Source organism: Python bivittatus, unplaced genomic scaffold (genome assembly GCF_059951505.1).
Source record: "Python bivittatus isolate LINGU-HERP-01145 unplaced genomic scaffold, Pbiv_v1 ctg000680_np1212, whole genome shotgun sequence".
Lineage (NCBI taxonomy): Eukaryota > Metazoa > Chordata > Lepidosauria > Squamata > Pythonidae > Python > Python bivittatus.
In genome coordinates this window covers 6,526,331-6,543,064 of record NW_028277095.1, presented here as the reverse complement: position 1 = coordinate 6,543,064, position 16,734 = coordinate 6,526,331, and the positions used below count along the sequence as shown (strand labels likewise).

General features: G+C 45.5%; 1 long non-coding RNA gene across 2 annotated transcripts; it reads right to left on the bottom strand.

Moving 5' to 3' along the window:
* Positions 1–1,397: 1,397 nt before the first annotated feature.
* On the bottom strand, positions 1,398–10,878 carry LOC148214408 (uncharacterized). Of its 2 annotated transcripts, none has more exons than XR_015798117.1 (5): positions 10,773–10,878; positions 6,401–6,535; positions 5,368–5,661; positions 4,441–4,622; positions 1,398–2,620 (listed from the first exon to the last, which is right to left on the bottom strand). It is a non-coding gene; the product is annotated as an uncharacterized LOC148214408 (long non-coding RNA). The 2 variants fall into 2 exon arrangements; XR_015798118.1 differs by lacking the exon at positions 1,398–2,620 and adding an exon at positions 3,431–3,445.
* Positions 10,879–16,734: the final 5,856 nt, after the last annotated feature.

Genomic DNA, 16,734 nt, shown 5'->3' with positions numbered 1-16,734 from the left:
ACACAACATCCTTGACCTGGGTAGTGAATGAATCCTTTTCGTGTTTTGTTCAGCATCCTATGAGCAAAACGTTATGGTTAATACTAATCAAGCCAAAAAGAGAGATGAATGTGGCATCAGGTTTGCACTGAGCTGATTTTTTAATATCTGCTTTTGGAAAGGGAGCAGTGTTTATTTTGGGCGGTATCTGTTATTACCCTTTGTTCAAAAGCCATTCTTTGACTTAAAACAATATTTTTTTTATGGCTAAAAAATAAAATGCAAGCACCTAGATTTACAACAGAGATGGTCACTATTACAAAATAGATCTACCAGGGTTACGTTTGCAAGAGCCTCCTCCTACTCCTTGTGCCTCAACTCACTTGATTAAGTACTTCTTATCAATACTCCTTCATGTTCAGTTCTTTATAGGGAAGGAATGCGTACAGGGAGATCTGTTTAGTTTCTTCTTCCTTTCCATTGTTTGTTAACTTGTTAGTAAACAGCAAAACTGTAGCACACGTGGCACAAGATTGCTGAATTGATTTAAAACCAGAATCAATTAAATGTACTGGACATGTTATCAAAAAGGCCATGGTGTCAAATTGAAAGTACACCAAGAAGCTGCATCATTCTTGAGGTTCTTCCTCAATTGCACACCCTGTGGAATGGGTTTTGTCTAAAGTCCTTATAGCTTTGCAGCCTGCTTCTGCTCCAGTTGTCAGGCCTGCATTCTGATCGGCCTTTTCTGCATGGATGCTCTTGCGGGCTTGGTCCCTGCCGTTCAGTCATCACGGATTCTCCTCCTCTCCCACTTCCACTGAGGCACAGACTATGAAAGACATTTGAATATTGACAGAGCATTGTAAAAGCACAAAGCTACCCTGGATGTCATAGCACATGTGATTAGGTCAAGATTCCTTCCATGTGCTGCTTTATCAATGTGTTTCTACCAGTGACGCTTTGCCGGGTAATTAATAGGCATGTCCTCCATGAATATGTTTATTGCTTTTGAAAAGCTCTCCAGGTCAGTGGCTTGCCTCCAATGATAAAGCACGGCTCGATTTATAAATTCTTTTGTTAAAGAATTCATTAATTTTTAAAATTAATTTATATTTTTATTAAATTAATTAGTTTTTTGTAAATTTATAAAGTTGTATTAATGTGGGCTGTGCATATTTTGGGAATGATTTGGATGCGATGCTTTGGAACATGTGGCACCTCTCTAAAGGAGATGCATGTAACCCTAACATAACTCACACCCTGAAAAACGACGGGCTCTTTTAATGCGTCGGCTCCTTAAACCAGCCACATCTTCAATGAGACCCATCAAACCAGCTCTCTCTTTTTCAGGCACAAAAGCCTGAAAAAGGTCACAGTTGCTTTAAGCAGGTGGTGCACTCTGGCATGGTCTAAAGCACCTCCTCTGAAGAATGTCTGAAGTGTTAGTAGCCTAATGTTTATATGATATTTTATATATTTAAATTGATTGATTATGTGCCATCAAGTTATTGGGCCTTCACATGATGTGTTCGAAGAAGGACAATTTGAGCCTGGTCATGTGTGCCTTGAGTGAGAATGCTGGGTTGTTTTATTCAATAATTTATTTGGTTTTTTTTTTTGGCTGTCCAAGAAGTGTTCTCCAACAACAGAGTTCAAAAGCATCCATACTCTCCCTATCCTGCTTCTTCAAGTCCAACTTTTACTTCCATAGAATATCACAGGAAACACCATGATCTTTGTAGGTATCAACCCATCATGGCGTCTGAATATCATTTCCAAGCCTTCATGCCTGATCTACTGAGTCTTAGTCTGCGGCATATTTCTTGACTGCTTGTTGATGGTTGATCCTAAAGGGCAGAACTAGCTACCGCTTTGATATCTTCATTGTCAATTCTAAGGCTGGTTGTTGTACCTGTTGTCGTTAGTTGGGTCTTCTCGATATTTAATTTTAGTCCCATTTTTTCACTGTGCTCTTTGACTTTTACTACTAAGGCTTGCAGATCCCTTGCATTTTCTGCTATCAGGGTAGCGTCATCAGCATAGCACCAGTTATTGAAGTTTATTCCTTTCGTTTTAAAATCCCACTCGTCTTTTTCCAATCCAGCTTCCCTTAATATATATTCAGCATGTCGGTTGAGTGAATAAGGGGAGAGTAGGCAGCCTTGTCTGTCTCCTTTGCCAACCTGGAAGCCATCCGACTGCATTTCAACTAGAATCGCATAGATGTATCGATTCCAAGTCCCAATACAATTATCCTTTTAGTTCACATCATAGTCCCAGTACAACTGCCCAGAAGTATCCACCATCAATCACACGGCTTTCTCAGTGGGATGAACTGGGAGGTACCTGTATCCTGAGGAATGCCTCTTCCAGTCCTCCTGTTTTAGTGCAGTTGTTCGTTAACTTGTTAGTAAGCAGCAAAACTGTAGCACATGTGGCACAAGATTGCTGAACTGATTTAAATCCAGAACCAATTAAATGCACTGGACGTGTTATCCAAAAGGCCGTGGCGTCAAACTGAAAGTACACCAAGAAGCTGCAGCATTCTTGAGGTTCTTCCTCAACTGCACATCCTGTGGAATGGGTTTTGTCTAAAGTCCTTATAGCTTTACAGCCCTCTTCTCGTTCATGTTGAGTTCTTTATAGGGAAGGAATGCGTATAGAGAAACCTATTTAGTTTCTTCTTTCTTTCCATTGTTTGTTATCTTGTTAGTAAACAGCAAAATTGTAGCACACGTAGCACAAGATTGCTGAACTGATTTGAAAACACAATCAATTAAATGTGTTGGAAATGCATTTCCAGTACAATTGCTGAAAAATACCCACAGTCAATCATACTGCTTTCTCAGTGGAAGGAACACCTTTGGCCTAAGGAATGCCCCTTCTGGTCCTCCTGTTTTAGTGCAGATGTATGCTTAACTAGTATAGGTTAGGTGGAAAGGTTTCTCACATCTATCTATCATCTATCTATCTACCATCTATCTATTTTCTTATTTTCTTATGTTTACTTAACAATAAAAAAGACGTTTTAATAGATTTTTAGATTATATGTTTGTCTTTCCTGCGCATCTAAAAGAGAAAAATCTCCAAAATACTCTTCTGCTTTATGGTCTGGATATTGTTGAAAAAGATTTCTGTTGTAAATGTGGGCTTTATAGAGAACTCATGATCTCCAGGCTCAAAATAAACTAAATCATCCCGCTGTCCATCCAAAGCCACGTCTCTCATTCCAGTTTCCAGTTCTGAAGATGGCCTTACTTCACACCGCGTAACATTGTCAATATTCTTATTTTCAATATCCAATTTTGTTTCCAAATCAATATCACTATCAAATCTGTCTAATTTTTTCTCAAAGGCTTCAAATTTAGTTTTTATCAATTGTAAAATTCTAGTAGTGAAATCTTCCAGTAAATGTGTAAGTGTCTCTTTCAATTCCGTTTGCTGAACTGCGGCCATAACAAGCCTTGGAGACAAGGGGGAAAAAATGGGTAAAAAGCAAGGTCTCAGAGTACCCTTGTTTACAAAGCTCCTCCAATCAACATCATAGCAAAGTTTTTTAAAAAAGCAGCTTTCCCACAGAAATCTTGAACCAGCAATCTCAAGCTTCAATCTCACTAGTACAGATTCAACAAGATTAACTTTTTAAAGTCCAAAAAGAGAATTCACTTGTTTCATAAAAACACCCAATAATTCAGCCCTTTGAATCTTTGCTCAATATATACTGTATTTTTCCGACAATAAGACGCCCCCATGTACAAGACGACCCCCACTTTTCCAGCCCAAAATTAAAAAATCAATATTTTAAAGATAGTGCAGAACACATTTTTATTTAGTAATTAGTTAACATTGAGCTGATACACTTGGTGGGAAGAGGTCCAAACCGTCTCTCTGCAGCTCTATTTCCAGGCTCTTTTGCTTAACTGATTACATTCAAGCACGAGTGAAACTGCAGATAGCTTGTCTCTGCAATCAGCCTACCTCTAATCGGTTTGTTCAGCATCAGCTGACATCAGTTACGCCAGGCTTGTGATTGGAGGAAGTCTGTTTGGGAGACAAGCTATTTCACTCGTGATTGGAGGCTAGCAATAGGAGGAAGCCTCTCTGCAGAAACAAAGTTTGGCAGTTTGGAACTGCGCGATTCTCGGCTGACTTCCTTGAATAAGACGCCCTTCAGTTTTTAGGGTAAGGATTTTAGAAAAAAGTATCATCTTATAGTCGGAAAAATACGGTAGATCCCAAAGTCCAAACCAGGTTTTTTTATTAAGTAAGCGTTGAAAATATGAAAAGCACCTAGAAGATACTCTTATCTGTTGCTGAAAAAAACCTCTCTTCATCTGAAAGAGTAATAGAACGTTTCAAATGTGTTTTAGAAACGGGGAGGTCGGCTTTAGTGTCCTAAATTTCGGCTACGCCACAGCCTCGACCAAGGTGGAGAAAGCCCGTCTCCCAGCCACTCACCGCAAGTCGATCACAAAGACGTCTGCTCCGGGGTCTCCTCGCAAGAAACGGCTGTCCGGAGAGCATCTGGGTTGATTTCATGGATACTCCTGTACATCCGGAGAATTCTGCAGGCTACAGGGATCCTGCCCTAAGCCCCACAGCTACTGCGTCGAATCCCAACCAGACGAATCGGTTATATTCTTGTCAACAAGAAACAATCATTTAGACATGCCCTCACGGCATTTATGTTGTTGGAGATGCAGTGAAATTAACACTTTATTTACATATATTGTTCCATTTCGGTAAAAAGCAGTTAAATGTATTAATGCTGACATTTAATATTTTCAGATGTACATTCTTTCTCTATGACATAGGAGTTGAGTTAGCCCTCCTTCCCTCCCTCCCTCCCTCCCTCCCTCCCTCCCTCTCATACACATAAACTTTCACATACACATATACAGAGCCTCGCATTTCTTCCACATTTTGTGGCTTTTGTGCCCTAGACGAACACAGAGGGCTGGATTCACAAAACAGAGAAAACACTTTCGTGTCCACTGTTTGCCTTCCCAGAACAACCTTGCTAACTGTCATGAGCCCAAAAGGCTGGACAGGCTGGACTTTGGTCTGACCCAACCAGATTCTCTTATGGCCCTTCCAGAGACCCCGCCTCAGGCTTGTCCTTCCATCCATGACCCACATATAGAAAAGAACCCATGAGATCAAACCTTTACAAATTCCAAACCATTTGAACATATTATAGAGACATCAAGGACCTAGCACCCCAGCGATGGCTCTCTTTGAACCAAGGTTTCCCTAGTCTTAGCCCAACATTTATACCACTGCACTCTGCTGTTCTTCATGAGATGTCTCTTTAGCAAACGCAATCATCCTTGTCTAGTAACCCTCCTTCTAGATAAAAACGTGAATAAATATGAATTGAAGAACCTTGTTGTGTGATCTCCAGTTCCAGTATTACCATGTTCAGAGCATGTCTTTTGAATTTCTGAAGATAGTGCCATTAAAAACCAATATCAAGTTGTTATTTCATAAGAAGAAAAGTCCAGAAAAAGACTAAGATGCTTATGTGAGAGATTTATTCAGGTTCTTCTATGTGAAGAGATGAGAATCCAAGCTTAGGGACAAGGCTTTGATGGGTCATCAAGCTGATAGAATTCATATTCACATGTTTCTGGATTTACCACTCCTTTGCATCCTGCTCTTCGTTCAATACCAGTGGGTCTTTAAAGGAAAAAAAGGGGGGGAGGGGGAGAAGGAGGAAGAAGAAGAGGTTGTGGTCAAAGTTCACCTTAATTGGACTTGAGATCTTCTAAAGACCCCTAACATCATCTGCCACTCTGGAACGTCAACAGAACTCTTGAAACATCCTGGGAGAAAAGTTGATTCACCCAAGGCTTTGCTTGATTCCAAAAACCAGTTCTTGGAAATCCTCCTATGCATGGAGAAATCTCAAGATTGACACACCCAGGGAATTGATTTTGGATGCCCCGGTGTTTTCTTGTACAAGCATAATGAGCTTGTTGCAGACACACAAATATGCCCAGCAAGAGGGACAAAACCACAACACATGTGTTCCCCAGTGCTTAGCAGGCAGGAAAAAGGAAGGAAAGCAGGGGACAAATCCTGCTCCCTCCCAACCCCAGTTGCTCTATTCCCTATTTCACCCAACATTCCTGGGTCTCCACATAATGCTTCTTCCTCAGAGTTGGGAAGATAAACATATGGCTGAACGTCTCAAGAGTTCCCACGCCAGAGAGAAATAGATCACATACTGACATAGATTAGCCATGGATGATTATCATGAAATATAATTACCATCTACTGAAAAACCTTCATAGAAGGTTTATCTAGGTATCTGGGTCCATGAATATGTGCTTTCTCAACAAACATGTCTGGCTTAACTTAAGAGAAAACATGTACGAATTAACATAACCAGTGCCTGCCTGGAACCTTTTCCTACCTGGTGCAGCACGACATCCTGTGTCTGAGGCACTTGCATCTCAAACAATGAGCTGTATTCCAGGTGGACCCAAGGAGATGCCTTCTCCCATCATATCGATCAACGCAGGTGTTTGGCCTCACTGCTTTACTGTACCTAAGAGAAAAGACTCCAGTTGAACCTGCAGCTGCACCCAAATACCAAACCATACTGAGAAACCAGCTCCTACAGTTGGACGTTGCTAGGAGAAATCTACTGTTGGACAAATGTGACAAGGATATAAATTATCTGCACTGGCTGCATACCATTTAATTTTACTTATTTATTAGATTAGTAAGGACCTGTGATTATCCAAGGACTTCCGTATTAATGCAGAAGGTATTTTCTCGCCCAGTTAGGACACTTTTGATGGAATCCTGAAATTAAGCAAGCAACATTTCTCCTGGCATTTCTAGACCTTTGCAAGCCATAAAATAATTATTTGCTCAGATGAATAAGGAGCTTGGTTACCATTTTTATCCTCAGGCAGATTGAAGCAGTCTCCTTGACATGTAGCCAGCGTGAAAGAGAAGATGATCAGGCTGAAGAAGACTCTCTGAGAAAGGACCACAAGAAAAGATCAGCCACCAGAGAACTTACTAGTTGTCTGAGGAACTGGCTGTTCAAAGTCTTTCTAATGTTCTCTTTCATAATGTGCTGGTCTTGTTCACGAACTTTGGAAAAAGCCCTTGAGGTTAAGTTTACCATCTTGTGAGTATTTGGATCTCCTACTAAATAGCTATAAAATAAACAATATCCGCTTGAGCTCTTGCCCAAAAGTCACACCAACAAAGTCGGGATTTTGCACTCATCCCACACACCCCAAAATGCTATTCATTGCTTTTGCTACTAGTTCCTTTTGTACTATCCCCCTTCTGGGGTTCCAAAGAACCTCTGATGGCATTTGATCTTCACGTATTTATGTATTTCTTTCTTGTTGTTCAGTCGTTAAGTCGTGTCCGACTCTTCGTGACCCCATGAACCACATCGCGCCAGGCCTTCCTGTCCTTCACTGCCTCCCTGAGTTTGCTCAGTTTCATGCTCATTGCTTCAGGGATGCTATCTAACCATCTCATCCTCTGCCGTCCTCTTCTCCTTTTGCCTTCAATCTTTCCCAGCATCAGGGTCTTTTCCAAAGAGTCCTCTCTTCACATTAGGTGACCAAAGTATCTGAGCTTGAGCTTCATTATCAATCCTTCCAATGAGCAATCAGGGTTGATTTCCTTTAAAATTGACTGGTTTGACCTCCTAGCAGTCCAGGGGACTCTCAAGAGTCTTCTCCAGCACCACAGTTCAAAGGCATCAATTCTTGGGCGCTCAGCCTTCTTTATGGTCCAGCTCTCACAGCCATACATTACTACTGGAAAAACCATAGCTTTGACTATGTGGATCTTTGTTGGCAAGGTGACGTCTCTGCTTTTTAATATGCTATCTAGGTTTGCAATAGCTTTCCTCCCAAGGAGCAAGCGTCTTTTAATTTCATGGCTGCAGTCTCCGTCTGTGGTGATCTTGGAGCCCAAATAAATGAAGTCTGTTACTGCTTCCATTTCTACCCCTTCAATTTGCCAGGAATTGATGGGTCCAGATGCCATGACCTTAGTTTTTTTAATGTTGAGTTTCAAGCCAGCTTTCGCACTCTCCTCTTTCACGCTCATCAAGAGGCTCTTTAGTTCTTCTTCACTTTCTGCCATTAGGGTGGTATCGTCTGCATAACTGAGGTTATTGATGTTTCTCCCTGCAATCTTAATTCCGGCTTGTGATTCTTCCAGCCTGACATTTCTCATGATGTACTCTGCATATAGGTTAAATAAGCAGGGTGACAGTATACAGCCTTGTCGTACTCCTTTCCCTATTTTGAACCAATCGGTTGTTCCGTGACCGGTTCTAACTGTTGCTTCTTGGCCCGCATACAGATTTCTCAGGAGACAGGTAAGATGGTCTGGTACCCCCATCTCTTTAAGAATTTGCCACAGTTTGTTGTGAACCACACAATCAAAGGCTTTTGCATAGTCAATGAAGCAGAAGTAGATGTTTTTCTGGAACTCTCGTGCTTTCTCCATGATCCAGCAAATGTTGGCAATTTGATCTCTAGTTCCTCTGCCTCTTCGAAACCCAGCTTGTACATCTGGTAGTTCTCGGTTCACGTACTGCTGAAGCCTAGCTTGTAGGATTTTGAGCATGACCTTGCTAGCATGTGAAATGAGTGCAATTGTGCAATAGTTTGAGCATTCTTTGGCATTGCCCTTCTTTGGAATTGGAACGTAAACTGACCTTTTCCAATCCCGTGGCCACTGTTGCGTTTTCCAAACTTGCTGGCATATTGAGTGCAGCACTTTAACACCATCATCTTTTAGTATTTTAAATAACTCAGCTGGAATACTGTCATCTCCACTAGCTTTGTTGTTAGCAATGCTTCCTAAGGCCCACTTGACTTCACTCTCTAGGATGTCTGGCTCAAGGTCAGTGACCACACCAGCATGGACATCAGGGACATTAAGATCTTTCTTGTATAGTTCTTCTGTGTATTCTTGCCACCTCTTCTTAATCTCTTCTGCTTCTGTTAGGTCCCTGCCTTTTTTGTCCTTTATCATGCCCATCTTTGCACTAAACGTTCCTTTGATATCTCCAATTTTCTTGAAGAGATCTCTAGTCTTCCCCATTCTATTGTTTTCCTCAATTTCTTTGCATTGTTCATTTAAGAAGGCCTTCTTATCTCTCCTTGCTATTCTCTGGAAATCTGCATTCAGTTGCTTATATCTTTCCCTTTCACCCTTGCTTTTCACATTCCTTCTTTCCACAGCTATTTGTAAAGCCTCATCAGACAGCCATTTTGCTTTCTTGCATTTCTTTTTCCTTGGGATGGTTTTAGTTGCTGCCTCCTGTACAATGTTACGGACCTCCGTCCATAGTTCTTCAGGCACTCTGTCTACCAAATCTAATCCTCTAAATCTATTCATCACCTTCACGGTGTACTCACAAGGAATATGATCTAAGTCATACCTAAGTGGTCTAGTGGTTTTCCCTACATTCTTCAATTTAAGCCTAAATTTTGCAGTAAGAAGCTCATGATCTGAGCCACAGTCAGCTCCTGGTCTTGTTTTTGTTGTCTGTATAGAGCTTCTCCATCTTTGGCTGCAAAGTATGTAATCAATCTGGTTTCGGTATTGACCATCTGGTGATGTCCATGTGTAGAGTCGTCTCTTGTGTTGTTGGAAAAGAGTGTTTGCTATGACTAGCTTGTTCTCTTGACAGAACTCTATTAGCCTTTGCCCTGCTTCATTTTGTGCTCCAAGGCCAAACTTGCCTGTTATTCCGATTACTCCTTAACTTCCTAATTTAGCATTCCAATCCCCTATGATGAAAAGGACATCTTTTTTTGGTGCTAGTTCTAGAAGGTGTTGTAGGTCTTCATAGAAGCGGTCAACTTCAGCTTCTTCGGCATCAGTGGTTGGGGCATAGACTTGGATTACTGTGATGTTGAATGGTTTGCCTCGGATACGCACTGAGATCATTCTGTCGTTTTTCAGGTTGTACCCCATTACTGCCTTTCCCACTCTCTTATTGACTGTGAGTGCAACTCCATTTCTTCTAAGGGTTTCTTGGCCACAGTAGTAGATATAATGGTCACCTGAATTAAATTCACCCATTCCCGTCCATTTCAATTCACTGATTCCCAAGATGTCGACGTTCAATCTTGTCATCTCATGTTTGACCACATCCAGCTTGCCTTGGTTCATAGATCTTACGTTCCAGATACCTATACAATATTGTTCTTTACAGCATCGGACCTTCTTTTCGCTTCCAGATACATCCACAGCTGAACGTCCTTTCGGCTTTGGCCCAGCCGCTTCACTCTTTCTGGAGTTACTTGGAATTGCCCTCCGCTCTTCCCCAGTAGCATATTGGATACCTTCCGACCTGAGGGGCTCATCTTCCGGCGTCATATCTTTTAGCCTTTTAACATTGTCCATGGGGTTTTCTTGGCAAGGATCCTGGAGTGGGTTGCCATTTCCTTCTCCAGTGGACCACATTTTGTCAGAACTCTCTGTCATGACCTGTCTGTCTTGAGTGGCCCTGCACGGTATAGCTCATGGCTTCACTGAGTTACGCAAGCCCCTTCGCCACGACAAGGCAGTGATCCATGAAGGGGTATGTATTTCTACCTTTATTTTATCTAAACAATGTACAGAATGATCCCCCTATTATTTTCCCCCTGGCCACGACCCTGTAAGTGGTTCAGTTGAGAGAGAGAGACTGTCCGAAAGCATCCATCTCATTCCTCCAGCCATCCCCTTGTTAGGTCCAAGTCTGATCAAGCTCTTGTTGCAAAGGGGGAGCAAACAATTGTACTTACCATGCTGGCTTTGGGGAATATCCAGGAAACTCTTGTAGGGAAGAACAGCAAGGAGTCGCACTTCTCTCTGAGGTCAGCAAGAAATGCTGTCTGATTTATACCATTTATACAAAAGATGGCCATGTACAAACACAGACCGCCTCTTGTGTGCTTTTTTCCAAATCTGGGTGAAGGTTGTGCCAGAATAGCCACTGCCCGAGGCAAAATATTTGCTTGATAAATAGCTGGTGGGTGTTTTGTAGATGTGATAAAGTATTTCATCAACTTCAAAGCAACATGGTAAGAAGAAACCCAAACTATGCCCAGATCGAAAATCTCCAGCAGAACGTGAGAGGTTCAAGCAGTCAGAATTGCAGCCTTCTCCCCACCTTCACCCAGATTGCCCCTGCCCATCTGGAGTCCTCAAGATCGTAGACCCCAAGATGGCAATTGGCTATCCTACTCTTGGAAGGGGGACTTCCTCATACTATTTCCCAGGATCTCACAAGCCAGAATCATCCTTGGGTGCCTTCAGCCTGTGTTGGCCCTGCACGCTGGCTCTCTGCGCTCTGGCGCTGCTTGAGGGGGGCTGCGTCCTCTCCTATCTGTCTCTGGTAAGAGACCTTTCTGTTAAGGGTGCAAACAGCTGCTTTGCTACCACTCTTGGTCTTTTCTGAGACAAGATACCCCCATTCCAGGAATACCGAGATGGCTTCCTCCAGGTGGTTATTGGCCCAGAGCAGCAAGAAGATTCCATAATTATCTGTTTCCAGACATTGTGCAGATGTTTGCATTGGCCACAGATGTTGCTGTGAACCAGTCCTAGAGAGTAGGATCTTTCTTCCTTCTCAAGAACTCTGGCTTGGATGTCTTTTGCTCTTGAACGGCAGGAGCACCACTTGACTGAGCCCTGCAGGGCTTTGCAGGATTCTTCAAGCCTTTGGCTAAATTCTTGAGTCTTATGCCCCTTCTTTTGTGTCGGAAGCTTAAATCCCCTTTTTGACTGTCTTGTTTTGCTATTCTGCCTTTTTCCTGCACAATGTGATTCAAACAGTCCATTTTCCTGGGGGGTGTCATTCATAAGTAATGCTTCATTTTGGGTCACATCTCAGTGATGGTTTTTAAACTTGACTTCACGCCCTTTCTGTATCACACAGTTTACCTAAAGCAGCCTGGATTGCAAATCTGACACATTCAATGCATCCTTAACTGTTAAGTTGATTTCCTATACTTTACTTCCAACACAAGAGATCTTTCCTAGTGAAGTAAGGCTTGGAGACCTTCTCTGTAACTTTTATTACTTACATTATGATTTAGAGTTCCTTTTTCTGATGGTGGAATGCCTCATTGTCTCTGAAATGTTTAGGCTGGTGTTTCAGGTTTATTCTCTCTCTGAAGTGTTGTCAGGCCAGTGTTCCTGGTTTTGTTTCCTTAGGAGAATAGGTTAGCAAGTGATCCAGGGCTTTAAAGTGGGACTGCAGTTTCTCCTTCTATCTGGCTTTGCAAATTTGCAAGTCTAAAGCAATGTTTGGTTTTTCCTTTTCAGAGTTCAACAAATTAAAATCTTGTCTATGATTTATTACAAAATTAAGATCTGCTGTATCTCTTATTTCTAGGGCATGAATGATGCTTTATTAGCTTTTTGGCAGAGAGTATAGGAACAAAGCAAATAACACTTCTAGCCATATAATCCTGCCTTTCAAATTTGCTGCCATCACTTGCTTTTAATGGTTGTGCTCATTATTCTTATTCTTCTTCCCTCGGGTAATTTGTTACACAGAGGTCTGTAAAAATCATTTTTTGAAACTATTAATTTTTTATGATACAGGTTTGAAAGAATTCTCCAGATAACATTGCCTTGATGTAGGGTTCATGAGAGCAAGTTTTGTGTCATGGTTAAGGCATCAAACTAGAGACCCGGAGACAGTGATTACTAGTCCTGCTTTAGACACAAAGGCAGCTGGGTGACTTTGGCCCAGTCATGCTCTGTCAGCCCTAGGAAGCAAGGTCTTGACAAGAAAACAGCATAGACTTGTCCAGGTAGTCCCCAGGAGTTTGTAAGGAATGCCCCGTTCGTCAAGAGAAACTCCCATGACACGTGTGGTTCACAAAAGAGGTTTACTCAAGCGTTACAAACAAAGCCAGGACTGGCTTGGCACATTTACATCGGTCATTTTATACCTCTCCCCTTCCCGCATTTTCACCCCGCGATCACGTTACAGGCTGCGGATTATCAGCGCCCCAATAATCCCCCTTTATCGTCCAGATGGCAGGTTCAGCCCGAGTCCCATTGTTCCTTGATCGACCGCCCCTCTGGCGTGGGCTGGTTCCCTTGGGGTCCTTTCAGTTCGGTGCAAAACCGGGGTCTCTGGATTGCGCGGTGATCTTAGCTTCGTGGCTCGCGGCTCCGTTCATTGTTTACTCGTACCGCTTATCAGTGTAAATTAAATGCTTCCACTCTGCAGTTTCCCGTTGACTAGGCGCAGGTGGCCATTAATCAGCCGCAGCTTTCAGTTCCTCTTTTCCCCAGCTTGCAAGCAGGCAGTGGAATTGGCTCAGCACGGCGAGCTGGCTTTCCTCGGAGCACCGTGCTGGCTGAACCTGACATAGTGCCCCCCTGAAAATAGACCCCCCTCCTTTTTTACTTCGGCTTCCTGGGGTACCTGTCGTAAAACTCCCGCACTAGGTCCGGCACCTTTACATGGGCTTTGCTTACCCATTCACTGTGGGACTTGGGGAAATGTTTCCACTGCACCAGCAGCTGGATCTGTCCCTTTTGCCTCCTCGCGTCCAGTATTTGTCTTGCCTCAAAATGCTCCTCCCCACCAATCATTATGGGTGCCGGTGCCGCCCCTGCCTTGTGCCAGTTGTTCCCTGGCTGGTGCAGCTTCAATAAGCTGCAATGAAATACCGGGTGGATTTTTCCGAGGCTTTTGGGGAGCGTCAGCCTGACAGTTACCAGGTTGATTATTTCCGCGATGGGAAACGGTCCCACGAACCTAGGGCTGAGTTTCTTCGAAGCCTGGTGCATCTTCAGGTTCTTTGTCGACAGGTACACCTGGTCCCCCACTTTCCACTGCCACTCGGGGAGCCTCTTGCAGTTGGCGTATTTCTTATATTCTGCTTTGGCTCCTTGCAGTGCCGTGCACGCTGCCTGCCTCATGGCGTCTATCTGGGTGAACCAGGAGTCCAGAGAGTCTATCAGAGATGCTGGTTGAGTCAATTCTGGCATGGGGATGAAATCTCACCCGGTGGCCACTTTGAACGGGGAGAAACCAGTGCTTTTGTGGATGGCATTCTTGTAGGCTACCTCCGTGAATGGCAGTAGCTCTGCCCAGTCGTCCTGCTGGTGCCCCACGTAGCATCGCAGGTACTGCTCGAACCCCCCGTTCAGGGTTTCAATGGCTCCGTCCATCTGCGGGTGCGCCGTGGAGGAAAGGGCTTGCTGTGTTCCTACCCACTTCAGGAACTCTCTCCAGAACCGTGCAATGAAGTTGCCGCCTCAATCGCTGACGATCTGTCGGGGTGCGCCGTGCAGCTGGTAGATGTGCTGCACGAACAGCCTCACCAACCTTTCTGCCGTGGGGACTTGCTGGCAAGCCACAAAGTGCGCTTGTTTGGAGAACAAGTCTTGACCACCCAAATGGCGGTCTTGCCCTTGCTCTCCGGTAGCTCCACTATGAAATCCATGGCGATCTCCTGGCATGGGCCATTGGGGTTTGCCACCGGTTGGAATAACCGGTGCTTGCCCTTGCTCCCCTTCATCGTTGCGCACACCGGGCAACCTCCCAAGTATGCTTCCACGTCCTTGCGGAGTGTTGGCCACCACAACTGCCACCGGATTAAATGGAGCGTTTTCACGAAGCCTTAGTGCCCTGCACTCTGGCTGTCGTGGGTTCTTTCCATCATGGGGCTAGGGCCCACTTGACCACATATGCCTCTTTCTTCCACACCATCCACCGGGTCCACAGCGCTTCCCAGCCCAGGACATCCCTCATTTTTGCCGGGTCCATTTTGACCCCTCGGCTAGATATACGGTAGCCGAGGTAGTCCAGCTGCTCCTGATGAAACTCAGATTTTGAGAGTTTTACGTACAGCTGGACCTTGAACAGTCTCTGAAGCACCGTGTGCACCAGTTTCACATGCTCCGCCATGGTTTCAGTGTAGATTAGGATGTCGTCCAGGTAGACCAAGATGCCCCGGTAGAGTAGGTCATGCAGCATCTCATTTATCAGCTGTATAAACGCCCCCAGGGCCCCTTTTAATCCGAACGGCATAACGCAAAATTGGTAAACACCAAGTGGGGTATTAAACAGTTTTCCATTCATCTCCTGTGTGGATCCTAACCCTGAAATACGCCTCGCGCAAGTCCAATTTTGTGAATACCCTCCCCTTAGATAGGTGTGATAGCAGGTCCTTCATCAAGGGGAGGGGGTAGTTATACTCGGTGCTGATTGCATTCAACCCCTGGTAGTCCACACACATCCGGAGTGAGCCATCCTTCTCCTGGAACAACACCGGGGCCGCCAGCGGTGACTTTGCGAGCTGGATAAAACCTCTCGCAAGGTTTTTGTCTATGAACTCCCAAAGGGCGCCCATCTCCTTCATTGATTAGGAGTACATTTTTGGCTTGGGCAATTTTACCCCTGGCTCCAGTTCAATGGCGCAGTCACTGGGTCTGTGGGGCGGGAGCTGGTCGGATTCCTCTTCCCTGAATGCCACCGCTAGGCTCCGGTACTGATACGGGATGCCTCTGGCTGCCGTGGCTTCCTCTGGTCCCGGACCGCTCTCTGCCTTGGCCCCGCTTGCCGCCGTCGCCTGCACACGCCTTGGCATCACCGCCGCTTCTCGGGACTCCGGAACCGCCGCCGCCTCTGCCGCCACCTGAGTTCCCGCCTCGGTCTGCTCCTACTCCGCCTCCAGGCGCCTTGGACCCTCCGTCAGCCTGGCCACGGCCGCGCCCCCGATCATCACCACCTGCCGGTGCCTCCTGCTGTCATGCTTCCCTGGCTCTTCGTCCTCGAACCTCAATGCTTCTGACGCCCAGTCAACACGCGGGTTCCGCTGTCGCACCCACGCCAATCCGAGTACCACCGCGTAGTCGGCGATCGGGACCACCACGAACCTCAGCTCTTCCCGGTGATCCCCGATCGTCATTTGGACCGGCTCGGTGTAGTACAGAGCCGGCCCCCCTGCTAGTGAGCCATCTAGCTGGCTGAATGAGATGGGCTCTCTGAGGTGTCGCAGCTGCAGTTCAAGTCCTGAGACTATGGCTGGGTGCATCAGGCAGTGTGTGCAGCCCGAGTCCAGCAGCGCCTACAGCTGCACCTCCCCGGATCTCACCCCCCAGATGTGTACTCTCACCTAAAGGGGGTGCAGTCCTCATCGGCTTTTGGTCCGCGCGTCTCGGTTCCTCTGCTCGTACTGGGACGCCGTTCAGTGCAAGCGCACCTCGTTTCCCGCTGGCTCCGATTCCTCCCCGGAGGATGCCGTCTCGGGGGTCGACCATCCCATCAGGCCTCGTTCAGTCACCGCCACCACTGCACTCTTCCATGGCCGATCGCCCGTTTGCTTCCCGGCTGGACGCGGTGGCTTGACCTCTGCGTGGGGTGGGGCTCCTTCCCGCTCCGTCGGGCATCATGCCACCCGGTGGCCTTGTCCTCCGCACCTCAAACATAGGTTCAGGGCCTTGGCCGCCTCTCGCCCCCCCACGGGCTGTCGCTGGCTGCTTCGCCTCTCTTCTGCGGGTCTCTCCCTCAGCCTGTCTCTCACCTGGTCCCGTCTCCTCGCACTCTGCTGGATCTGCTGCCACGCTGACTCTGCTGTCCCGGCCAGCCAGATCCAGTCCTTCATGGTGGTAGGGTCATCCCGGCCCAGCGCCCGTTCCAGGATATCCGGGTTGAGACCCCTCTTGAAATACTTTACCCTGAGAGACTTTGGCCAGTCTGTGAGTTTTTCCATCAGCCTCCGGAACTCCAATGCA